General features: G+C 47.7%; 1 long non-coding RNA gene across 1 annotated transcript; it reads left to right on the forward strand.

Annotated features, from left to right (window-relative positions):
• The first annotated feature begins 513 nt into the window (after positions 1-513).
• On the forward strand, positions 514-5,337 carry LOC132539255 (uncharacterized). Its single transcript, XR_009550518.1, has 3 exons — positions 514-731; positions 4,979-5,150; positions 5,254-5,337. It is a non-coding gene; the product is annotated as an uncharacterized LOC132539255 (long non-coding RNA).
• Positions 5,338-8,901: the final 3,564 nt, after the last annotated feature.

An 8,901-nucleotide genomic window follows, 5' to 3' on the forward strand; every position in this document is an offset into this window, starting at 1 on the left:
GCCCAACTCCCAGCTTTCCTATTCTTTAACCCTCTGAAAGTATGGACCCAGGGTCATTATGGCGTGCAGATGGTGGAAGGTCTGGCTTCTGTAATTGTTTCCCCACTGAACATGGGCGTTGAGAGGTCAATCCATACTCCCAGCCTGTCTCTCTCTTTCCCTATATGAGAAAGGAGAGAAAAGACAAAGAGAAAGAGAGAGAAAGGACACCAAAGACCAGAGCTCCACTCTGGCACATGCAATGCCAGGGATCAAACTTAGGACCTGATGTTTGAGCGTCCAATGCATTAACCACTGCACCACCTCTCAATGGCTGTTATTTATTTTTATTTAGTTAATATGTTTACTGAATAGAGACAGAAAATGAGAGGGAAGGGGGAGGGAGAGAGGGAAAGAGACGACTGCAGCCCTGCTTCACCTCTCATGAAGGTTGTCCCCTGCAGGTGGGAGCTGGGGACTTGAACCCCAGTCCATGTTCATTGTAACATGTTTGTTCAACTGGATGCACCACCACCCAACCCCTGGTTTTGTTTTTGATTTATTTTATCTTATGTTTTGGCATTGCTAGGGTCTTGTGCTGTGTGATTTTGTCGTTGCAGGCTGACTTGTTTATTTGGAGAAAGACAGACAGAGAGGGAGAGATGCCACAGCACTGGAGAAGCTTCCCCCAGGAACACTGTCACACTCCCATGTAGTGGTGGGGCACGAGCCTGGACCCCTGGTATGGCAAGGTAGGTGCCCTGCCCAGTAAGCTATTTTTCCTGTTGGTGTGTGAAGGCAGATGTGCCACCAGCCAGCCCCTGAGCTCTGACTCTGACTCTCACAGATGCCCAGGAAAGACAGGGGCTTGGGGATGGTGTCATTAACATTTCAGCTTCTTGAACATACTCAAGGACCCAGGTCCAAGCCCCCAGTCCCCACCTGCAGGGGTGGGAGAAGCTTCACCAGTGGTGAAGCAGGGCTGCAGGTGTCTCTCTCTTTTTCTCTCTCCCTCTGTCTACCCCTTCCCTCTCAATTTCTCTCTGTCTTTATCAAATAAATAAACAAATTTAATATAAAAAAGTGGCCATGGGCAGGGGTAGATAGCATAATGGTTATGCAAAGAGACTGTCATGCCTGAGACTTCGAAGTTCCAGGTTCAATCCCCTTTACCACCATAAGCCAGAGCTGAGCAGTGCTCTGGTAAAAATAAATAAATAAATAAATAAATAAATAAATAAATAAATAAATAAAAGTGGCCAGGTGGTGACGCACCTGGTTCAGTGTACATACATATTACCACACCATAAAGGCCAGGGTTTGAGACCCTGCTCCCCACCTTCAGGGGTCTGCTTCATGAGTGGTGAAGTAGGTTTGTAGGGGTCTTTCTCTCCCTCTTTCTATCTACCCCATCCTCTCTCAACTTCTTTTGATTCTGTCTAATAAAAATTAGAAAGAAAAAATAAAAGCCACCTGGAGCAGAGGATTCATAGTGCTGGCATCAAGCCCCATCAATAACCTTGACTGCTAAAAGAGAGAGAGAGAGAGAGAGAGAGAGAGAGAGAAAAGAAGAAGAAGAAGGAGGAGGAGGAGGAGGAGGAGAAGGAGAATGGGAGGAGGGGGAGGAAGAAGAAGGAGGAGAAGGAGAAGGAGGAGAAGGAGAAGGAGAAAAAGAGGGGGGTCGGGTAGTAGTGCAGTAGGTCAAGCACACATGGTGTGAAGCGCAAGGACCAGCATAGGGATCCTGGTTCAAGCCCCCAGCTCCCCACCTGAAGGGGGCCCGCTTCACGAGCGGTGAAGCAGGTCTGCAGGTGTCTGTCTTTCTCTCCCCCTCTGTCTTCCCCTCCTCTCTCTCGATTTCTCTCTGTCCTATCCTAGAAGGGGGGGGAGGAGTCAGAATGAGGCTGGTTCTGGGAAGAGGCTGCACCCCAAACCTCCTGACTCTGTGAAGGAGCAGGGACACGGGGACCTCAGACAGGCCTGCATCAGCCAGCAAGGCACACAGGCGACAGCCGGTCCAGGACACCCATCCCAGGTCCCAGAAAAACAGATTAACAAGGGAGGGAGAAATAAAATTAAATGCCTTTGCTGAACCCCCCAGGACAGGAGATGTGATGCTAGCTGACTCCCTCTACTTGGTACAATTCCTAAAAATACTCACTGTGTCCTCCTCCGGGCACATGCACAGTGTCTGAAATCTCTCCACCCCGACTCAATTTGGATCCACTCTCTATGAGAACTGTTCCCAGGTTGGAGACTTCCTGGGCTTGGGTCTTCCATTTGATTCCCAAAAAAGTATATATTAAATATGAGAGAGGGTATCACTTGAGATGACAGAGAGAGAGAGAGAGAGAGAGAGAGAGAGAGCAAAAGCAGAGCAACACTCAGTTACATGTGGTAGCAGGGGTCAAACCAAGAACTTCGTGTTTGCAAGTCTGATGCTCTACCAGTTGAGCTACCTCAGCTGTTGCAGGTTGAGTCTTGAAGGAATAGATATGACCCCCCTGTTCAGTCTGGTCCTGGTACTACAGGCTTACCCAGGTAGATGGGTCAGACCACAGAGGGGCTTGATGGCTTCACTGAAAGAGGACTTGTGACAAAATGAGGCAGCTGTCCCCTCCTTGGATGGACTTTCCTTGGGCTGAATGGAAGGGGTGGAGTTGGGCTGGACCCCAGGGTCGCAGGGCCACTCAACTCCACTCATCTGGGCATATTTATTTATTTAGGATAGAAATGGAGAGAATGTGAGCGAAGGGGGAGAAAGAGACACCTACAGATCTGCTTCACCTCTTGTGAAGCTTCCCCTGCTGCAGGTGGGGACTGGGGACTTGAACCCAGGTCCTTGCTCATGGTAACATGCGTGCTCAGTCGTGTGTGCCACCACCTGGCCCTGATCTCAGCATTTCTGAGCCTCCCTCCTTGCCTGCCTCCACTCAAGGAAACAATTCACCCTGCTGCAGGTAGGCAGCGGGTCCAGGCCCACCCTCTCGTGCTGCTGGCCCTGCCACTCACGGCAACTGGGTGTCAACAGTCACTGCTGGTTCTGGCTCAGAACGTCACCCAGGGAAGAGGAAATTCTCCCTCAAAGCCCCAGCAGCTCAGTGTGGAGACAGTTCTAAATATAGGCTCCCAGATGACGGTGGCTTGTCTGATGTCACTCTGTGACTGCTTTGCCACGGTGTGTTCCATGTAAAGGAATAAGAAGAAGAAAAAAGAGTGGAGTTGGAACACTGGGCTGAAGTGAACCTTTGTTCCCCACTCATTGCAAAACACACTTTGCGGCAAGTTAATTGACTGGACTCCTTGGCCTCAGGAATTCAAGCAGCAGTGTTTGTAGTGCCACCAAAGCTCTGATTATACCCCCTTCGAGCCCACACTGCGGGGACTACCAGAGTCTCCAGACTAACTGGCTTCTAGAAAAGAGACATAAAAAGACTCTCCGAGGGAGTCGGGCGGTAGCGCAATGGGTTAAGCGCAGGTGGCGCAAAGCACAAGGACTGGCATAAGGATCCCGGTTCGAGCCCCCGGCTTCCCACCTGCAGGGGAGTCGCTTCACAGGCAGTGAAGCAGGTCTGCAGGTGTCTATCTTTCTCTCCCCCTCTCTGTCTTCCCCTCCTCTCTCCATTTCTCTCTGTCCTATCCAACAATGATGACATCAATAACAGTAATAATAACTACAACAATAAAAAACAAGAGCAACAAAAGAGAATAAATAAATATTTAAAAAAAGACTTTCTGAGTGTTCCTCTTAAGCCAGCCTGACTGGACATAAGTGTGTGGTAATGTGCCACTTGAGGGACCCACAAGTGCAGTTTCTTCTAGGGAATAAATGTAACCAGAAGCTTGCAGGATAACGCACCTGGTAGTGTGCTTGCTCTGTTCATGTTGACAGCTCAGGTTGGAGCCAGAGTCAAGTGATGCTCTGGATAAAGAAAAGAAAACTTCTGGGAGTCAGGCGGTAACACAGCGGGTTAAGCACAGGTGGCGCAAAGCACAAGGACCGGCATAAGGATCCTGGTTCGAGCCCCCGGCTCCCCAGCTACAGGGGGTCGCTTCACAGATGGTGAAGCAGGTCTGCAGGTGTCTGTCTTTCTCTCCCCCTCTTCTCTCCATTTCTCTTTGTCCTATCCAACAACGATGACAGTAAGAATAACTACAACAATAAAAAAGGGCAACAAAAGGGAATAAATATTTTTAAAAAGTTCTGCTGCAGTTGGAGTTTTGTGATTTGTTGGGTTGAGAGAGATCTGGGCACTTGGCAAAGGTCACACAAGAAAGATGGAGAGGGGCCCAGTGGTGGCGCACCTGATTGAATGCACATTACAGTGTGCAAGGACCCAGGTTCAAGCCCCCAGTCAAACTGCAGGGGGGAAACTTCATGAGTGGTGAAGCAGGGTTGCAGGTGTCTCCTCTCTGTCTCTCTCCCTTTCTATCTCCCACTTCCCTTTTGATTTCTGACTGTCCCTATCCAATAAATAAAGAAAGATAGTAGAGGGGCCAGGTAGTGGCGCACCTGTTGAGTGCATGTTACAATGTTCAGGGACCCAGGTTCGAGCTCCTGGGCCCTACCTGCAGGGGGAAAGCTTCACAAGTGGTGAAGCAGGGGTGCAGGTCTCTCTCTGTTGCTCTCCCTATCTATCTCCCCCTTCCCTCTCAATTTATGGCTATCTCTGTCAAATAAATAAACTTAAAAAATTTTAAATGAATAAAAATGATAGAAAAATAAAAAGAAAGAGAAAGAGAGAGATGGAGAAGCTTAGTTCCATACACAGTCGCCTTATCTGTGATGATCAGGCGTGTCTGCATGGCTCCTGTGAGGGTGGATTACACACTTTGCATCCAAATCATCAGCCAGCCACCTCTCAGAATTCATATTCTGTGCATGAGGAGAGAGTCCTGTCGTCCCCAATGAAAGCAGTCACAGAGTGACTGCTGATTCTGAGAAAACGCTCCCTCAGATCTGCCTGAGTCCCTGAACATTGTAACATGCACTCAACAGATCTTTGGCAATGCCTCCACCTGGCGGTTGGAAGCGGAAGTGGAACAGTGAGCTGCCGCCTTGCTCCCTTTCCTCAAAGCCCGTCAGAGACCCAGGGTCACCCTGACTCAGGGACACCAGAGGGAGCAGGAAGCACCAGAAAAGAGATCTCTGAGGAGGTGAGGTGACTCAGGTGAGTAGAGCCCAGGACTTGCGTGTCTGAGGCTTGGGGTTCAATCCTTGGCACTGCATGTCTCAGAGCAATGCTCTAATATCTCTCACTCTTTCTCACACAGGAAGAAAGGGAAGGAGAAAAAGAAGGAAGGGAGGGGACGAGGATGAAGGAAAAGAGAAAAAGAGGAAGGTTCGCAAAAAGGAGAAGAGGAAGAAATAAAGAAAAGAAAGAAGAAAAGGGGATGAATAAATAACTCTCCAGCAATCTAATGTTGGGGCTTTCTTTAAAAAAGAAAAAAGGGGGAGTCGGGCGGTAGCGCAGTGGGTTAAGTGCGCAAAGCACAAGGACCGGCATAAGGATCCCGGTTGGAGCCCCGGCTCCCCACCTGCAGGGGAGTCGCTTCACAGGCGGTGAAGCAGGTCTGCAGGTGTCTATCTTTCTCTCCCCTTCTCTGTCATCCCCTCCTCTCTCCATTTCTCTCTGTCCTATCCAACAACGAACGACATCAACAACAATAATAACAACCACAACAAGGCTACAACAAGGGCAACAAAAGTGAATTTAAAAAAAATTTTTAAAAGGGAGGGTGGGAGGTAATGCAGCAGGTTAAACGCACATGGTGCCAAGCGCAAGGACTGGCGTAAGGATCCTGGTTCAAGCCCCCGGCTCCCCATAATCAGAGGGGTCGCCTCCCAAGCAGTGAAGCAGGTCTGCCGGTGTCTTTCTATTCCTCTCTCTGTCTCCCCCTCCTCTCTCAATTCCTCTCTGTCCTGTCCAACAATAAAAATAACAACAAGGGCAACAAAGTGTGAAAAATGGCCTCCATGAGTGGATTCATAGTGCAGGCACTGAGTCCCAGCAATAACCCTGGAGGCAAAAGAAAAAGAAAAAAGGATTGATTTATTTATGTATTGTAAGAGAGAGCCAGAGCATCACTCTGGCACATGTGAACTGGGAATTGAACTCACGACCTCATGCCTGAGAGTCCAAAGCTTCATTTACAGCGTCACTCCCCAGGCAGCTAATGTTAGATTTTTCAAAACTGACTATCCGAGGTTTGGTTTGATTTGTCTTCTTTTGTTTTGCCACCAGGTTTATTGAAGGGGCTTATAGTGCAGGACTCCTCCATTCCTGGCAGTTTTTGTTTGTTTGTTCTGTTTTCCATTTTTTCTTTCCTCTAGATGAGGGGTTGGGGGAACATGTAATTTCCCCATAGGCCATCTGGATATTTATAACATCATTAGCAAACAATACCGAATTATTGACGTAAACATGAGTATTTAGTGTTGCTGTGGAAAAAATGCAGCAGTTGTCTTGGCAGGACCAGACCAAATGATTTCTCAGGCTGTATAAAGCCAGTGATCTGGACACCCTCCGCCCTGCTCTAGACAGACTGAGAGACAGAGAAACTGAGAGGGAGAGGCAGTGCTCAGCTCCTCGTGGTTATGTCATGTGGTGCCTGGGGTCATATCCAGGGTCTCGTGTATGGAAAGACATGCAATCTAGCTCCTATGCTAGTACGGTGCCCTAGTAAACCTCCTCAGTATAACTCAGCACGCCCCCACACGTACCACAAACATACCCTCAGCAGTCTCAGCTGGGCAAAGTGTGACCAGCCCCTGAGGGCTCCCCTAGCAGAATAGCACCTGGGGGTGTGGAGAGGTTAAGACTTGGAAACACTCAGCACTGAGTGACAAAGCCCCATGGCTCCCTGAGAAACTGTCTGCTTGCACACGCTTGGGAGGTGCATGGCCAGCATCCTCATGTTAGCTGCCTTATGCAGAAGGTGTCCTGGGCAAATCCTGAAAACAGTTTTTTTTTTTTTCCCCCTTTTGTTGCCCTTGTTGTTTTATCATTGTTGTAGCTATTATTATTGTTATTGATGTTGTTGTTGTTGGATAGGACAGAGAGATATGGAGAGAGAAGGGGAAGACAGAGGGGGAGAGAAAGATAGACACCTGCAGACCTGCTTCACCGCCTGTGAAGCGACTCCCCTGCAGGTGGGGAGCCAGAGGCTCAAACTGGGATCCTTACGCCAGTCCTTGCGCTTTGTGCCACCTGCGCTTAACCCGCTGCGCTACCACCTAACTCCCCTGAAAAGAGTTTTTAGAATACCATGTCTTGATGGATTCACTCACGTGAAATCTAGAGAACTGGTATGTGTGTGTGTGTGTGTGTGTGTGTGTGTGTGTGTGTACCTGAAAGAAAAGAAAGAAAGAAAAAAAAACAGGCAAGCAGATGTTTCTAAGACTTTGTGTGAGAACTATGGTGGTTATCTTTGAGGGAAGAGAGGATGGGGATACAACTTTGGTGATGGGTAAGGTGTGGAACTATACTCTGTACTCTTTTTTTTTTTTCTTTATTTCGGGGATTAATGGCTTACAGTCAATGGTAAAATACAGTAGTTTGTACATGTGTAACATTTCCCAGTTTTCCACATAACAATTCAACCCCCACTAGGTCCTCCTCTGCCATACTGTTCTAGGACCCGAACCCCCACATACACACTCCAGAGTCTTTTACTTTGCTACAATACAGTATACCCTGTAATCTTAAAATCTTGTAACTTACTATTAATCACAGATAAAAAAATTAATAAAATAATATGCCTTGGAACCAGGCACACCCAGTTGAGTGCACACATCACCATGCTTGAACTTGAGTTCAAGCCTCTGAGCACACCTGTTAAGCACACATTATTACAGGGCACTAGGACCTACATTCAAGCCTCTGGTCCCCACCTGCAGGGGGGAAGCTTCACGAGTGGTAAAACAGGGCTGCAGGTGTCTGTCTCTTTCCCTCTCTATCTCCTCCTCCCCTCTCAACTTCTGTCTGTATCCAATAATAAATAACAAATAAATATTTAAAAATACACAAATAAACTTTTACAAAGAGAGGAAGAGGGAATGGAGGTTCCTTAACCTTTCTGCGCCTCCCATTTCCTCCTCTTGTCCATGAGGATGAAGATGCTGGCACAGTGAGCTGGAGTTCCACTGATTAAGGTTGGGAGACTGAAGGATGGCAATATGGCAGCCCATGGAGGGGGCACAGTGTTGGAGTCCCAAGCATGAAGTCTAGTGTTCAATCCCTGGCATTTGGATATGTCAGAGTGATGCGCTGGTTCTCTCCTGTTTTTCATAATAAATAAATTAAGTTTAAAATTGTAATATCAAAATAAATAAATTAAGCTTTAAAAATTGTAATATTGGAAATACTCAGCACAGCATCAGTGTTTGTGCTTAGTCATCTACTAGGGTCAAGTTCTCACCTATATAATTGACTTTATCAAGAAGCCCATGTTCTTTCCTTTAGCTTTGTCTTTCATATGTAACATATATATAATATGTAAAAAATGGGAAATGTATAGGAAAAACATGCAATAAAAAAATCAGTGGGGGCTGGGAGACAGAACAATGATTACGCAAAAGACTCACACCTGAGGCGCCAAGGCGCTGGTTACCCACACTACCATAAGCCAGAGGTGTGCAGTGCTCTAGAAAAACAAATACAAGTAATGCCCCTGTTCAGAGATAATGTTAAGACTAGTTTTGTATAGCCCATTCATTCATTTTAAAAAATGTACTGAGGAGTCGGGTGGTAGCGCAGCGGGTTAAGCGCACATGGAAAAAATGCAAGGACCCGTGTAAGGTTCCCGATTTGAGCCACCAGCTCCCCACCTGCAGGGGAGTCGCCTCATAAGCAGTGAAGCAGGTCTGCAGGTGTCTATCTTTCTCTCCCCCCCTCTGCCTCCCCCCCCCCGTCTCCATTT

Source organism: Erinaceus europaeus, chromosome 7, assembly GCF_950295315.1.
Source record: "Erinaceus europaeus chromosome 7, mEriEur2.1, whole genome shotgun sequence".
Taxonomy (NCBI): Eukaryota; Metazoa; Chordata; class Mammalia; order Eulipotyphla; family Erinaceidae; genus Erinaceus; species Erinaceus europaeus.